General features: G+C 38.3%; 1 protein-coding gene across 1 annotated transcript in view; it reads right to left on the reverse strand.

Annotated features, from left to right (window-relative positions):
• LOC106089291 (COP9 signalosome complex subunit 7) overlaps positions 1-18,462 on the reverse strand; it is a 152,277-nt gene that overhangs the window by 132,553 nt on the left and 1,262 nt on the right. The window lies entirely within an intron of this gene.

An 18,462-nucleotide genomic window follows, 5' to 3' on the forward strand; every position in this document is an offset into this window, starting at 1 on the left:
ATTTGGGACAGTGAGTTGTCTTAGGCCCTTCGACATCCTCCGTCAATTTGGTCCAGATCGGTGCAGATTTGGATATAGCTGCCATATAGACTGATCCTACGATTTATGGTCTTAGGCCCATAAAAGCCACATTTATTATCCGATTTTGCTGAAATTTGAGACAGTGAGTTGTCTTAGGCCCTTCGACATCCTCCGTCAATTTGGTCCAGATCGGTCCAGATTTGGATATAGCTGCCATATAGACCGATCCGCCGATTTAGGGTCTTAGGCCCACATTTATTGTCCGATTTTGCTGAAATTCGGGACAGTGAGTTAAGTTAAGCCCCTTGACATACTTCTGCATTATGGCACAGATCGGTCCAGAGTTTGATATAGCCGCCATATAGGCCGATCTTTCAGTTTTGGATTTTGGGGCCATTAAAAGCGCATTTATTGTCCGATGTCGCCGCAATTTTTCAATTTGGCTTAGATCGGTCCAGATTTCGATATAGCTGTCATATAGACCGATCTCTCGATTTAAGGTTTTGGGGCCAAAAAAGGCGCATTTATTATCCGATTTCGTCGAAATTTCGGACAGTGAGTTGTATTAGGCTCTTCGAGTTTTTTCTGCAACTTGGCCTAAAGCGGTGCAGATTTGGATTTAGCTGTCATATAGTCTTAGCCACATAAAAGGCGCATTTATAATCCGATTTCACTAAAATTTGACACTATGACTTATGTTAGGCTTTTCGACATCCCTGCCGTATATGGTTCAGATCGGTTTATTGAACAATGATTTGTACTTCCTAGTATTTCTTTCTAATCGGAACGTATATCGATATAGCTGCCATGGGGCATAAGGTATGTATTTTTCACCGAATTTTGGCGAAAGGTGATTTACATATATACCCGAGGTGGTGGGTATCGAAAGTTCGGCCCGGCCGAACTTAACGCCTTTTTACTTGTTTTTATTTAATGCCTTTGCCGTCAAATGAACTAAGCTGGGGAGGAATGTGCAATAAAAGAACATGGTTGGAAAATAGAGTTTTGAACAACCATGTTTCAATAAAAAAATGTTGAAATTTAGTTTAGTTGATGAAAACAAAGAGGAAAAGTTAAAATTAAAAAAAAAAAAATTGGAAATTTAACCAGGAAAATATATTTCTGCTCGGTAATGATGTTGCAGTCGATTCTCAAAACTCAAAACAATCTCAAAACAGCGGGGATGCAATATATTGCGTGAATATAAGATATTGGCTTACACATATAGCCTACATGTGGGGTGTGAAAATCGGGCTTTATGCATATATGGCAGTCATATCTAAATCTAAACCGATTTCTATGAAATTCACCAGTAATGTCGAGAGTCAAATGAAAATCCTTCCTGCCAATAGAATCGGCTAATAAATGTTCACATTATTGCAATATTAGTCCAAGTCGAAGGAACATATAAAGAGCGATTTTTTAGCTATTATCTGTTTGGCAACACTGGTTTAAACAGCTCAGGCATGTTGTGTGTTTTGTTCACTGTCAAACATCTTCAGTTTGGTATATAATTTAACCATGAATCGTATTAAAAACGAACAACGCATGCAAATTAATGAATTTTATTATCAAATGCATGCTGTGTTAAGAAAGTTCATCGCGCGGAAGATCAGCGGAGTGAAGATCAGCCAGAAGCATTGCAAGAGCTACCAATGCATCCAGAAAAGTCACAGTTTGGTGCGGTTTATGGGCTGGTGGCATCAATGGACCGTACTTCTTCATCTTTGCAGATGTCTATCGTAAGATGATATCTAACTTTTTTGTTGCCCAAAATGCAAGAGCTTGACTTACATGACATGTGGTTTCAACAAGACGGTGCCATATGCCACACAGCATGCGTAGCAATGGACCTATTGAGAGGCGAGTTCGGTGAACATTTTATTTCATGTTCGGGACCGATCAATTGGCTGCCTAGGTCGTGCGATTTAACGCCTTTAGACTATTTCTGGTGGGGCTATGAGAAAACTTATGTCTATACAGACAAGACCGCTTCAATTGACGCATTGGAGGACGACATTTTTTCGTGATATACCGACCGAAATGTTGGAAAGAGTATGCCAAAATTGGACTCAGCGGATGGACCATTGAGGCGCAGTCCGGGTCAACATTTGCATGAAATAATTTCCAAACATTAAATTATATAGACCGTGCTATCGTTTCAAACAAAGATTTCTTGCATTTTTATGAATTTTATGAGTTTTTTTATTATCCTCCCATAGCTCTTAAAAATCACACTTTATATGGGTAGGTTTCGGTAGGTTTCGTCTCTACGCCAAAAAATGTATGTGCTAAATTTTAAGAAGTCTCGCGTTCTGGCGAGACCATCAGAAATAAATGTTCAGCGATGGTTTTCCCCTCCTAACATTTGTGAGGTACTATGCCATGTAAAACTTTTCTCCAAAGAGGTGTCGCACTGCGGCAAGCCGTTCGAACTCGGCTATGAAAAGGAGGCCACTTATCATTGAGCTTAAACTTGAATCGAACTGCACTCATTGATATGTGAGGAGTTTGCCACTGTTCCTTAATAAAATGTTCTGAAAGTGATTCTGCATTAAGTTATAACACCCTGTACCACAGTGGAGGTGTAGGGTATAAATATGCCAGGTAGAGATATTGGGTTGCCCAAAAAGAAATTGTCGGTAATATAGTAGTAATATAGTCGGTGTTGACAAATTTTTTCAACGGCTTGTGACTCTGTAATTGCATTCTTTCTTCTGTCAGTTATCAGCTGTTACTTTTAGCTTGTTGACATTTGTTTGTTTGGCGTCAATTTTAATATGGGTACCACATGTATTGAAAGAAATTCATTTAACAAACCATATCAAGGCTTGTGATATGCACCTTAAACGCAATGAATTCGATCCGTTTTTAAAACGAATCATAACTGGAGATGAAAAATGGATTGTTTACAACAACGTTAGTCGAAAACGATCATTGTCCAAGCATGGTGAACCAGCTCAAACCACTTCAAAGGCTGATATCCACCAAAAGAAGGTTATGCTGTCTGTTTGGTGGGATTGGAAGGGTGTGGTATATTTTGAGCTGCTTCCAAGGAACCAAACGATTAATTTGGATGTTTACTGTCAACAATTTCACAAATTGAATACAGCCATCAAGGAGAAGCGACCAGAATTGGTCAATCGTAAAGGTGTCATATTCCACCAGGACAACGCTAGACCGCACACATCTTTGGTCAATCGCCAAAAACTGAGTGAGCTTGGCTGGGAACTTTTGATGCATCCACCATATAGCCCTGACCTTGCACTATCAGACTACCATTTATTTCGATCTTTGCAGAACTCCTTAAATGGTAAAACTTTCGGCAATGATGAGGCTATAAAATCGCACTTGGTTCAGTTTTTTGCAGATAAAGGCCAGAAGTTCTATGAGCGTGGAATACTAAATTTGCCAGGAAGATGGCAAAAGGTTATCGAACAAAATGGCAATTATATAATTGATTAAAGTTCATTCTAAGTTTTATTAAAAATGCATTTACTTTCTTTTAAAAAATCCGCAATTACTTTTTAGGCAACCCAATATATCTTTGAAATTTAGAATGGTTAGAGCTGAGGTATTAGCGAGATTGTGTGAAAAACTGCAAGTCCCTAGGTTGTCTGGGGGCCTTTTGGCATGCCCCTAAAGTTGGTCACCTCGGTATTTCGAAAATTTGTTGGGGCTGCCAAATCTTCGTTTGTGGCCCGTTTTCCAAAATGTTTTGATAAAAGTGTCCTTGAAAAAACTAAAAATAAATTCTGCCCGAATTTTTTACAAAAATCCCCAAAATAAGGGTATTTATATTTATATATTCGGGCAAAGGTGGTTTCAAACATTTTTAGAAAGTTTAGAAAATTTGCTGTGGAGGTTCAAATTTAAATGAAGCTTCTAAATAAACCCCAATCTTTGCCCGATTTGGCTCAAATTGAGCATTAGGCGGGGAAACCCACCGATGAAAAGTATTTCTGATGCTCTCTTAGAGTGTTTGAGAGAAAGATTATTCGTTTAATAAATGGTCCAGTCTGCGTAAATGGAGAATATAGGTGTCGTATGAACCACGAGCTGTATGAGCAGTAGGACGACTTTAGCGTAGTGAAACACATTAAAATACAATGGTTCCGTTGGCGAGGTCATGTTGTCCGAATGAATGAAAAAGCTCCAACGTAGAACTCTTTTGAAGTCGATAATAATAAAAAACGCAAAATGTGAAGTCGAAAATTCCGCCCGGCACGGAATAGTTGTGAGCACCACACGGGCTGGAACATTGAGGTCCGATCTGTGTGGTATTCATTGTTGTCACGAGAAGCTTAGCTGCGAGCTTTCGGGCGCATCCACAGGTTGTGGATGGTGGAATGCTCCATACGGAGTAGCTGCAACGGCAGTCGCGGATAATCAGCGGTATCGAGCGAAGAGTCTCAATGAGAGGCCGGGCGGCAGCGGCTCTTGCACAAATACTGAGTGCCTATGATGCTCGATATGACTAGGCGGGTTATTGGCGCCATTAAAAAACCAATGGCCACCCTGTTCCCGCAGCGATCGGTCCTTTGGATCGGAACGAGCTCGCTCGCCTACAGAAGCTGGAACAGGATCGCCACCTCCACATGAAAACGTGGCTACTACAATAACAACAACAAAACTGGGTGTCAGCGAAGCGCAAAGATGGAGATGCTTGGAAATCTATGCGGCTAGAGCAACAAATGTTCTGTGATCTCCAACTAAAGTAAGGTAGCTACTAGTTGCTACCTATCCAGTTACCTAAGATAAGGCTCCATGTCGGTGCTGAATCTATACTCCCTCATGATAGCCCAACCATAGATGGTAGGCCTTCACGACTACTTTAAAAAATAGCTTAGCGTATCTGGCATACGCCATGAAACCCCCATTCAGAATCAAAGTTCTTTGTGCAAAAGTCCGTAGCTTCGGTTTTAGTAGGCATTTTTAGTTCTACTCTTCTTACAGACGTTTGACGTTTTCAGAAATGAACCCCCTAATTGTACAAAATATATTTTCGGTGAAAGAAAGACTTTTCTACCACTGCAATGGTGAAGGCCGCAATAACATTTTCTCACATTATTAGTGCTTTAATAAAACAATCAACTTTCACTGGACAGGTTTAGAAATCACGAATGCCAGACGTCAGTCTTTAGCGTACATTCATGCACCCTATCACCAGCAGAAGGAATTACTAACGGACGTAGACGTCATATTCAAAAACACATGAAAAAAGAACTCTACTAACATGTGTGGAATTATTTTAGGTTGATATTGTCGTTAAAGTCAACATGCAATGTAACACTACTCGCTCCCTTATCTTGTTCGTTATTCGGTTTCTTTTTTTGGTTTTTTTGTTTGAAATTCGTGCAGCACCCCTTGGCCCTTCACGTTTTATTGTTTGTTGTTAGACTTAAGTGCATGTTTTCTTTGAACAATGACAAAAAAAAAAACGAAACGAAATGTCTGAATTTGTTTGTTTCTCTTCGCCCCTGGCTAAATCCTTCGTACTCGTATGTCAGTGGGTAGTAGAGTGATGTTAACATTTTTGGTTGCTGTTTACGTTTTCCAACTCGTGTTAAGAAAGGGGAGCAAAGAACATCTTAATATCGTCGTTTGACCCTGAGTTTCTTCTACTCTTACTGGCATGGCATTCGCTTTCCTAGAAACAATATTGAACCACTTTCAGCAATGACTGGTATTTGCTAAATTTTGCTTTTATGCTTGGAACGCAATATTGCATTTGCTTCATAGAAAAAACAATCAAAGTTTCCAAAAATTCAAAGAATGTAGTAGAGGAGAACACTTTAAAGAGTAAAGAAACCTGAAGTTGGATTGTCAATAGTCAAATAAAGTATATTTTGTTGTACTTTCTAGGGAAGAATAGTTATGATGTGAAGGTTAGATTTCTTGATTGTGAGCCACAAGGGTTTAAGTGCAGTATAAGCTGTGCTAAACTTGCATGGGAGCCACCATATACATGGCAGAATCATTCCAATCCATCCAAAACTATCACTTAACTTATGTGCAAGGGTTATGATATTAGGTGAGTATTGAAAAAAACCAAACAGGATTCAGAGTTCCCAGACAAAACTTTTTTGGCCCTTGTTATTCCCACCATCATAGGATGGTGGGAATAACAAGGGCCAAGTATTCGAAGTATTCGTATAAGACCCCATAAAGTATATATATTCTTGATCGTTTCGAAGTTCTAAATCGATCTAGCCATGTCCGTCTGTCAAAATCACGATAGCGGTCGAACGCGTAAAGCTAGAAACTTGAAATTTTGCACAGATACTTAATTTTGATGTCGGTCGTTGGGGAGTGCACATGGGTCGTATCAGTTCAGATTTAGATATAGCTCTCATATAAACCGATCTCCCGATTTGACTTCTTGAGCTCCTAGAAGCCAGAAATTTTACACATATGTGTTAGACTTCCAAGAACTGTGTAAAGTACGGTTCAAATCGGTCTATAACCTGATCTAGCTCCCATATAAACCGATCTCCCGATTTGACTTCCTTAGCCCTTACAAGCCGCAATTTTTGTCCGATTTGGCTGAAATTTTGCAAATCTGGACCGATGGAACGAGTGAATATTAGGTCACATCAGGTGCGGCGCAAGGCTCCATACTTGGATCGGATCTCTGGAATGCCAGTAATGATGGAATACTGCAAACAGAAATTCGAGACGGAATCTTTCTTGTAGGATATGTTGATGAAATCGCTGCAGTCATCATGGCAAGAAACACAAAGGGTTCTGTACGCAAACTACGATGGTGATTCTAAGGGCAAGAGACTGGTTGGACTCTTACGGCTTGGAACTTATGATCCAAAAGACGGAGTTGCTACTTTTAACGAGAAAAAATATTCCAGTGGAAGTGGATATGCGCATAGACGATATTGTGGTAAAGACCAAGAGATCGGTTACATATCTAGGGATCCGACTATACAAAGCTGACATATGCTAAGCAAATCCGGCACGCGACAACAAAGAGACACAAAAGTTTCAGTACGCAAACTACGACAGGTGATTGTAAGGGCAAAAAGACTGGCTGGTCTCCCACTGCTTGCAGCTTGCGATACAGAAGAAGGAGTTGCTATTCCTAACAAGAAAGAATATCTCAATGGAAGTGGATATGCGCATAAACGGCATAGTGGTGAAGACCAAGAGATCGGCCAGATATCTAGGGATCCGACGGTATACAAAGTTGACCTTTGCAGAGCGAATCCTATTACGCGACAACAAGGCCGCGATGATTAACATAGGTGAATAGGTGATAAACATAGGTGGGCCTCTTCCGAGCAAGCGCAGGCTCTTAATGAAAACATGCAATAGCATCTTCCTCTGCAAATTGCAAATTTGTCCATGAACATCTCTTTTAGGAACCGGGCCAAACTTCTCACAGATCAATGAATGCTGTCCGATTAAAGTTTAAGCTCAATGATAAGGGGCCTCCTTTTTATAGCAGAGTCCGAACGTCGTGACGCAATGCAACACTAGGGAGAAGTTTTTATATGGCAAAATGCCTCACATATTTCGCCAGCATTAGGAGGGGAGGGAGGCCACCGTAGCGCAGAGGTTAGGATGTCTGCCTATGACGCTGAAGGTCTGAGTTCGATTCCTGGCGAGAACATCATAAAAAAACTTTTCATCGGTGGGTTTTCCCCTCCTAGCATCTTTCTCTTTGGGAGCGAAATATTGGGCCAGACGATGCAGACAGCATGTCGATCGAAATCTATGCTCTCGGTACAGTGGAAGGCAGCTCTTAGGCAGCCCGCAGTCCTTGTGATAGCCGAAATGGTTCCGATAGACCTACAGGACATGGAGTGCGTCAGGCTCTACACCACGCGATACAAAGCCCAAAAAGGACAGGGTGAGATTCAAAAGGATCATATACGAGTCAAACGTGATGAGACTATCGGCAACAAGAGACGGCAACAAATGTGGACGAATGAAAATCGCGCCAGGTCGACGCGTCGACTTATATCCGATGTACGAATGTGGAGGGATAGGAAGCCACGGTGATGTCAACTGTTATGATACGCAAAAGTTGACAGGCCATGGTTATTTCCGGAAATACCTGCATAGAATGGGCAAATGCCCCTCTAGCAAGTGAATTTATGAGGAGCTAGAGGTAGCAGACAATGTGGAACACACATTCTTCCATTACGAGCGCTGGGTGAAAAGACGCAGGGAACTGGACACAGCGATTGGCGACGTTTTGCCTGGGACCATTGTCTAGAAGATGCTGGAAGACAAGAAGAACTGGGAGGCGATGATGATATACGCCGAACAAGTACTGCGCAGTAAGAATATGGATGTGGTAGTAGCGGCATAGAGTGTGAATTAGATGGTCTGGATGCAGGCACAACGAAGGTGATGTAGATAATAACCAGATATGAGGTTGTATTAATCCAAAGGGTGGATTTTTGAACGGTGTCGTTGGAAGCAGGAGGTCACCGTAGCACAGAGGTTAGCATGTCCGCCAATGACGCTGAACGCCCGGGTTCGAATGCTGGCGAGAGCATCAGAAAAAACATTTTTCAGTGGTGGCTTTTGTGTGGTACTATGCCTTGTAAAAACTTCTCTCCAAAGAGGTGTCGCACTGCGGCACGCCGTTCGGACTCTGCAATAAAAAGGAGGATCCTTATCATTGAGTTTATACTTGATTCGGACTGCACTCATTGATATGTGAGAAGTTAGCCCCTGTCCCTTAGTGGAATGTTCATGGACAAAATTTGCAATTTTGGAAACGAAGGAGTCTTACATAAGGCATTTTCCCATTCTGAGGAGCCAAAAAAATCGAGTCGGACTAGACAACGCCTGCGACGCTAGCTTTGCAGTGTGGGTGATGATTTGGTGCAATACTATTCGCAGTACTATTCGGTTTAAAGTGGGCCTGATAACCTTGGAGCTTTTATAGCCCCAAATTTGTGGCGTTCTCTCATCGGTTGTCCTTCGTGCCTTATCCCGAAGAATAAGTTTGGACATTTGTAAGACCTGGTAACCAGAGCAGGTGAAGTTTAAACTGTTTAGCCATTATATCACTGTTCTGCGATAGTAGAGAGGCATCAAATGATAAGGCAGAATCTGTCTTTGACCAGATGTTAATAAATGGTGCTGCGCTAATCAGCAAACTTGATAAGCAAGAAGCAAGGCTGGTAATGTTATCCGGTGATCGGAGCTTTTTAGGCGGAGCACATTTGCCATTGTCTGAGATGCAAATAGTACCAGACACAATTGCTGCAAAAGCTCCATGGACATTAAAGAAGAAGGATCAACTACTTTGTGTGCCCTACTCAAGCTTGTACAAAAATAATGTTCTACAATTTCGAGATGATTCTCTTATTTCAAGACAGCCACAACTTTTGTTTATACTTAAAATAGCACTTTTGAAGCACACCATTTCCCTCGCTTAAATGCTTCCGACACTTTTTTCACTCAACTTTCTCTGATTTGTTTATCCCTATGACTACAATGCAATAATACATACAATTACTTTGTACGTCATGGGGATATAAGGACAGCAATTTAATCCCAGCACGAATATTCAACGCCAAATCTCACGCTTTTAACTAAAGACGGACAGATAGACAGACAAAGAGTGCTGGGACACCCATTCAAAATTGCCGCACATCTATTAAAAACTTATCTACCTAGCATTTTCATCTTCAAAGGCTTCCATGTAACAAGCATTTATTGTTCCGCTACGTGCCTGCTGGAAGACAATACTCCTACACTTAGCTCTACTCCCTTGTATCTTTCGGACAGTTTCGGGCGATGTTGATTGTTGAGCCTGCTGTGAAAGTAGACACACTTGAAAGCTGAAACCAAAAAAAAAAAGCATTAGGACTCAGTGGCTGTGATAATGTTGGTCGGGTGTCCCATCGTACTTTATGTGCCTTTGTGTGACAACAACTAAATTGGTTACACTTGCAGCGACAATTATACGAAATTGTTGCTGGAGTAACCCACTAATCCCAATACTGTTGTTGTTCGCCGGCCACACTTTCACACGTACACATTTATTCCTCTTTAGATGGCAGATTTTGTTTAGTTTGGATCCTATAAATGCGACAATAATCGGAAGACACTTAGACGACGCACATTCAAATGGGCCAACCATCTGACCACCCACTACAGCACAGCTGAAGAGTTTGTTAACACACAAACGCATTTTAATGGAGAATGAATGTAATTATCCCAGCATTGCTTGGATTATGTACAAAATACAAGTTTTGCGATGAATATCTCAGAGAGGCAACTAACAGAGAGAGTGGGGTCCAAACAAAAGTTATTGTAATTCTGGTCAACGAAATGGAATTTTTAAGGACAAATTTAATGAAATTTAAGATTTTGGGATAAGATAGATAAAATTTAAATTGAAAAAAAAAAAAAAAAAATTAAAACAAAAACAAATCATGGGAAAACATTTCAGGGGAAATTTGAAGAAAATTTTCCGAAAATTTATTTGTTTTTTTTTCATAAAAATTTTGGAAAATTTGATTTGCAAGAAAATTTTTGGAAAATTTAATTTGTATAAAATTTTGTTGGAAAATTTGATTTTCATGGAAAATTTTCGGAAAATTTGATTTTCATGGAAAATTTTCGGAAAATTTGATTTTCATGGAAAATTTTCGAAAATTGGATTTTTATAGAAAATATTCGGAAAATTAAATTTTCATGGAAAATTTTCGGAAAATTTGATTTTTATAGAACATTTTTGAAAAATTAGAATATCATACTAGAACATTTTCGAAAAATTGGATTTTTATAGAAAATTTTCGGAAAATTTAATTTTCATGAAAAATTTTCGGAAATTTTGATTTTCATGAAAAATTTTCGAAAAATTTGATTTTCATAGAAATTTTTCGAAAAATTTGATTTTTATAAAAAATTTTCGGAAAATTTGATTTTCATGGAAAATTTTCGGAAAATTAGATTTTTATGGAACATTTTCGGAAAATTTTCAAAAAATTTGATTTTTATAGAAAATTTTCGAAAAATTGGATTTTTATAGAAAATTTTCTGAAAATTAAATTTTTATGGAAAATATTCAGAAAATTTGATTTTTATGGAAAATATTCGGAAAATTTGATGTTCTTGGAAAATTTTCAAGAAATTTGATTTTTATAGAACATTTTCGAAAAGAATTTGATTTTTACAAAAATTTTTCGAAAAATTAGATTTTTATAAAAAATTTTATAGAAAATTTCTATGATTTTCATGGAACATTTTCGGAAAATTTTCAAGAAATTTGATTTTTATAGAACATTTTCGAAAAATTGGATTTTTATAGAAAATTTTCGAAAAATTTGATTTTCATGGAAAATTTTCGGAAACATTGATTTTCATAGAACATTTTCGAAAAATTGGATTTTTATAGAAAATTTTCGAAAAATTTAATTTTCATGAAAAATTTTCGAAGAATTGGATTTTTATAGAAAATTTTCGGAAAATTTGATTTTCATGAAAAAGTTTCGAAAATTTTGATTTTCATAGAAAATTTTCGAAAATTTCGATTTTCATAGAAAATTTTAGGAAAATTTGATTTTCATAAAAATTTTTCGAAAAATTAGATTTTTATAAAAAATTTTATAGAAAATTTCTATGATTTTCATGGAACATTTTAGGAAAATTTTCAAGAAATTTTATTTTTATAGAACATTTTCGAAAAATTGGATGTTTATAGAAAATTTTCGGAAAATTTGATTTTCATGGAAAATTTTCGGAAAATTTTCGGAAAATTTGATTTTTATAAATAATTTTCGGAAAATTTAATTTTCATGAAAAATTTTCGAAAAATTTGATTTTTATGGAAAATTGTCGAAAAACTTGATTTTTATAAAAAATTTTCGGAAAATTTGATTTTCATGGAAAATTTTCGGAAAATTTGATTTTCATAGAAAATTTTCGAAAAATTGGATTTTTATAGAAAATTTTCGGAAAATTTAATTTTCATGGAAAATTTTCGGAAAATTTGATTTTCATGGAACATTTTCGAAAAATTGGACTTTTATAGAAAATTTTCGGAAAATTTGATTTTCGTAGAACATTTTTGGAAATTTAATTTTCAAAGAAAATTTTCGGAAAATTTGATTTTCACAGAAAATTTTCGAAAAATTTGATTTTTACAGATAATTTTCGGAAAATTGAATTTTGTAAATAGTTTTCGAAAAAAAGTCTCGGAAAATTTGTTTTCATAAACAATTTTCGGAAAATTAGATTTTCACAGAAAATTTTCGAAATACATGGTTTTCATAAAAAGTTTTCGGAAAATTAAAGTTTATGGAAAATTTTCGAAAATTTTGATTTTTTATAGAAAACTAGCTTAATTGGGGACGCTCCGCGGCTACTTCTTTTACTTTATATGGAACAAAATTAACCTTTAAATATTTATTTTCGACAATTAAAGAGCTTTTAGTGAAATACCATATCTACGAAAATAGTATTTGTATGTATATCGCTTGGCTAACAGTTAAACAATTTAAATGTCTTTATCTGATTTCCATATGATCTTTACTGATTTATGAATTCGCTCAAAGGGTTTAGGGTCATTTGAGTTTGAATGTTAGATGTACTCCATTCTTAAGAGACTTTATTTGAGCCCGATATTCTCATGGGGATTTTGGGTTGGTGGCTTTAGGGAGTGATGTGGACCCCCGGAAACGTGGTCCCGAATGTGGGTATGAATTTCGTGATCTGCTCCCAAATACTTTTCCTTACCTTACCTTTAAATATGTATGTCTGATTTATGGGTGTTTTTGCGGTGTCCCAAATTCATGGTCGCACATTTGGATATCAGATTCGTATTCTACTCCAAAATATCTATACTTGAGTCCCATATTACGATGGCCAATAAATAATTGATGTTTGTGGGGTGTTTTTGGGAAGGGATAGAGCCCCAGAAAATTTTTCTCGAAAATGGATATCAATTTCGTGCTCTACTCCCCAATAATTTTTATTTGAGCCCCACATTTACCTGGTCGGAAAATATGTCCGATTTATGTGTGTTTTGGGGAGTAGGGTTGTCCTCCAAACACTTAGCCCTGAAAATAAAAAAGCATCGTGCTCTACTCTCAAATATTATTTATTTGAACCCCATATTGTCATTGCTCTCAAAGTTGGATATCAAATTCGTTTTCTAATCTCAAATACATTTCATTTAGAGCTCCAGGAGAGCTCCACTCTCTTTAAGACCCAAATTGCCATGGTGAGCAAATACGTCCTATTTGGGGGTTGTTATGGGGGTGGTACGTCCCCTAGATGGTTGGTGCCGAATATTGATATCAGATTCGTGGTCTACTCCAAAATATCTTTCATTTGCACCCCATATTTATATAGTCGGCAAACAGGTCCGGTTTGGGGGGTATTTTCGGGGATGGGCGGCAATTTAGTGACTTTCTCTGAAACTATATATCAGCTTCGTATTCTACTCTAAAGCACCTCTTATTGCAATGATCAGCAAATACTTCCTATTTGGGTGGTGTTATGGGGTGTATTGGCCCCATAGAAACTTTTGCCCGAATATTGATATCAGTTTCGTGCGGTACTTCCAAAGGACTTTCATTTGAACCCCATATTGCTATGATCGTGAAATTGTGTTCTTTGGGGGGTGTTTTTGGGGAGAGGTGGCCCCTAAAACACTTGGTTCCACATTTGGATATCATGTTCATATTCTACACTCAAATATCTTCTATTTGAGCCCCATATTGCGATGGTCAGTAAATAAGTCCTGTTTGGGGGTGTTTTATGGAGGGGCGGCCCCCCAACACTTGGTCGCACATTATGATATCAGATGAGTATTCAACTCGTAAACACCTTTCAGTTGAGTCCCATATTGCCATGGTCGGTATATATGTCCGATTTAGGGGTGTTTTGGGGGGTTTGGGGTGGTCCCCCAAACACTTGATCCCACATTTTGATATCAGATTTGTATTCTATTCTTAAATACCTTTCATTTGAGTCCCATATTGTCGTCATTGGTCTATACATATATTTGGTAGGTTTTGGAGTGGGGCGTCCCCCCTAGGTACCTCATCCGAAATTTGGATACCAAATTTTTTTTTAGGTTTCTATAAAGGAGCACACAAAAATTCGCTTAAATCGCACCACCTACCTCCGAGATCGGGAGTTTCTGAAAATAAGGGCAAGGGGGAGGGTCCGCCCCCCTTCAGATATCAAAAAATATAATGCCCTATTTTCACCACGGGGTCACAGACAAACAAACAAACACAAATTGATTTTTATATAAAGGGTGATTTTTTTGAGGTTAGGATTTTCATGCATTAGTATTTGACAGATCACGTGGGATTTCAGACATGGTGTCAAAGAGAAAGATGCTCAGTATGCTTTGACATTTCATCATGAATAGACTTACTAACGAGCAACGCTTGCAAATCATTGAATTTTATTACCAAAATCAGTATTCGGTTCGAAATGTGTTCATTCACCGTAACGTTGCGTCCAACAGCATCTTTGAAAAAATACGGTCCAATGATTCCACCAGCGTACAAACCACACCAAACAGTGCATTTTTCGGGATGCATGGGCAGTTCTTGAACGGCTTCTGGTTGCTCTTCACTCCAAATGCGGCAATTTTGCTTATTTACGTAGCCATTCAACCAGAAATGAGCCTCATCGCTGAACAAAATTTGTCGATAAAAAAGCGGATTTTCTGCCAACTTTTCTAGGGCCCATTCACTGAAAATGGTTTGCAAGCGTTGCTCGTTAGTAAGTCTATTCATGATGAAATGTCAAAGCATACTGAGCATCTTTCTCTTTGACACCATGTCTGAAATCCCACGTGATCTGTCAAATACTAATGCATGAAAATCCTAACCTCAAAAAAATCACCCTTTATAAGAAGAAGATTTCTAAAAATTATTTACTGAAAATCTTGTGAAAATTATAATTTTTACAGAAAATTTTCCACATTTCATATAGCAGAAATTTTTTTGCACAAATTTGATTGGCATTGAAAAATTTATGAAAACTTGATTTTCCAAGAAAATTTTCTTAAAATTTGATTTTTGTCAAATCGTAGAGGATTTGCGTCCTCTAGAGGCTGAAGAAATCAAGACCCCAGATCTGTTTATATGACACCTATATCAGGTTATGGGCCGATTTGAACCACACTTATCACACAAGAAGCCAAGATCCAAGATCGGCTTATATGACATCTATATCAAAACATGGACCGATATGACCCATTTACAATCCCAACCGACCTACACTAATAAGTAGTATTCGTGCGAAATTTCAAGCGGCTAACTTTACTCCTTCGAAAGTTAGCGTGGTTTTGATAGACAGACGGACGGACATCGATTTTAAATGACATGACGATCAAGAATATATATACTTTATGGGGTTTCAAAGGAATATTTCGAGGAGTTACAAACAGAATGACGAAATTAGTATACCCCCATCCTAGGCTGGAACTTTGAGCTCATTTCGGCTTTGCTGGGGTTCATCTTTAACATGACAAGCTTAGCTGGGAGCTACCAAGCGAGTCCACAGTTTACAGATACTGGAATATTCCTTCGGAATAGCAGCACCGGCTCTGGTCAAATGCTGAGTGCCTGTGATGCTCGATATGACAAGGCGAGTTACTGACTCCTTAAAATAACCAATGGCCATCATGTTCCCGCGGCAATCGGTCTTATGGGCCAGAACGAGTTTGCTGAACTATAGGAGCTTGATGAGGATCTCTACCTCCACGTGCAAATGTGGCTATTACAACAACAACAACAAAAAATCCAACATTTCAAACACTGCCGTTAACCATCTTCAGGGAAATTAAGTTAGTTTGTATTATTAAACAAACTTGAAATTCCCTGAAGACGGACACCGGCGGTAATTGAAATATTTTATTAGCTTAAAAATAATTAAAATTTTATTGTATTGATTAAAACACAAGCTCGAGGCCTTAAATTTGGCATTTGTTTCTCTAAACTAAATTTATTTCATCCTTTCATTTAAGGACATCATCCGGGAAATAGAGCCCTAACAATTCGAAACAAATCGCAGAGTTTTATAATTAAAAATTTTGCGTTTTCTCTTATTTGGCTTTCAAATCCTTTTGGAGTATATTGTGTAGCTTATGCAGCATATTGTGTAGGTAAGAACATCAACTTAAATGATATTCTCAATTTGTTTAAATTTCTCTCATCCTTTTTATGGGCTCCTCGCATTTCATTCATTATTGATAGTATATCAATATGAAATCGAATTTGCAGCTGTTAACATGTGTTTGCCACAAATTGACAAATACAATATCCTTTGGAGATGGTGAATCTAGTTTTGTAGCGATAAAAGAGAATTTAATTTAATTTTACAAATACTTTGTGCTTTGTGAGTCGATGATTGATGATATGCAGCAGCAGCATGTTCATTGGATTTATGCGCGCTCTAATAAATTTTCACAATAACGCATAGCTCGTATATTTAGCATGCTTATGCATCCGTGGCCTTAAGCTTCGTGGTTCTGGGTGATACAATGTGTGAGTTCAGATATACTAGCCTTGAATGCGTGCCACACACAAAACAATCGAAAACTGTAATTGCAAATCTACTGTAAAAACAATGGAAAATTCATTTGAGTAGAATTATTTGCATCTTTGATTGCATAAAATCTCTTTGTGCTAAGAAGAATCACATGAAAAGTTATATTTGAAATGCCACAATCAGTAACATTTGGCATGGAAGTAGCAATCGCAAATTCTTCTGCACCAATTGTATATCAAATACAAATTTGCCCATGAACATTCCATAAAGGAACGGGGGCAAACATTTCACATATCAGTGAGTGCTTTCCGATTCAAGTTCAATGATAAGGGGCATCCTTTTTATAGCCGAGTCATAACGGCGTGCCGCAGTGCCACACCTTTATGGAGAGAATATTTAACATGGCTTCCATGCATGACATAGTTCCTCACAAATGGGCCAGTATACCGCTCCCGGAAAACTATAAGAAACAAAGGAATAAAAAAAACGGACACCCCCATCGCTGACGACCCACGCAAACGAAAAAAGGACCATGATTTGAGGATCTGCACCTGGAGTGTCCGCACTCTTTATAGAGAAGGTGCAGTATACGAGGTGGCGGATGTATTAGAGAAGTACAAGGCAGATATTACCGCCTTACAGGAAGTGCAATGGACTGAGAATGGCGTCCCTACAACACCAAAAGGTGACGAACTATACTATAGCTGCCATAGCACGAGTTATGAATTTGGCTGTGGATTTGTGGTTATTTGGAAACGGAAACACCTTGTCTCCAGCATTACTCCGGTGGATGAGGGGCTGGCCACAAGGATATTTTCTACGAGCGCCTAGAGAGAAAATATGACCACTGTCAAAATCCGTACTTGAGTACCGGAAGCCACCTCCAAGAAACCCATGGTACGACCAAGAGTGTCGAGATGCTACTGAAGCCAAGAATGCGGCGTATAGGTATCGAGAGAAAAGAAGAGAGGAGAAATGTCTATTCCGCAGAAAAAAAAGGAAGTGGAAAAACGTGAGTGTGAGCGAATTGAGTTGTACAGGAGTCAGAATGAAGTCCGAAAATTCTACCAAAGAATTAAACATCAAACCGATGGCTTTGGTGCAGGCACATCCTCCTGCAGAGACAAAGAAGGAAATCTGGTAACTGAAACTGATAACATGCTGAGGATATGGAAAGGACTTTCTGCTAGTATCCGACGTTGGCGGCGAAGAGGATACGATGATGATGGTATTGAATGTTTACCTCCTAGTCAGAATGAGATCCAGGTAGCAGTGAACCGACTAAAGAACAACAAGGCAGCAGCGGTTTACCCGCTGAACTATTGAAGACCGGAGGCGACACGCTGATAAGGCGTATGCATCAGCTTATCTGCGCAATCGGGCAAGAAGAACGCATAACCGATAATTGGAACCTCAGCATACTATGTCCATCAGCTAATCTGCGCAATCGGGCTAGAAGAACGCACCCGAGAAGGCCAAATCAACACTTACCATCTCTTTTTTGACTACAAACCCGCTTTCGTATTCCTTTACGTTCAAAGCCAGTTTGCGTTAATGGAAGATATAGGCGACGTATGAACCAGGAGCTGTATGACGACTATAGCATTGTTACATGCATCAAAATACAAGGTTGTATTTATTATAGCGTTGGCTAGGTCATGTTGTCAGAATGGATGAAGAAGCTCCAACAAAGAAGTCTTTTGAAGGCAAACACGGTGGTACACGCAAACCGGGAAAACCAAAAGCCCGATGGAAAGATCAAGTGTTGGGGACACCTAGAAACTTGGTGTCAGAGATTTTAGAATGAGCGCAGGAGATCGAGAAGCTTGGAACGATATTCTACGTTCGATTAGTGGAACAAATGTTCTGTCATAGCCAATTAAAGGACAAGTATGTACAAAAACATGTTTTATGTTGAAACAGATTGGCCATTGGTTATTTAAA

The sequence above is a fragment of the Stomoxys calcitrans genome, chromosome 5 (assembly GCF_963082655.1).
Source record: "Stomoxys calcitrans chromosome 5, idStoCalc2.1, whole genome shotgun sequence".
Lineage (NCBI taxonomy): Eukaryota > Metazoa > Arthropoda > Insecta > Diptera > Muscidae > Stomoxys > Stomoxys calcitrans.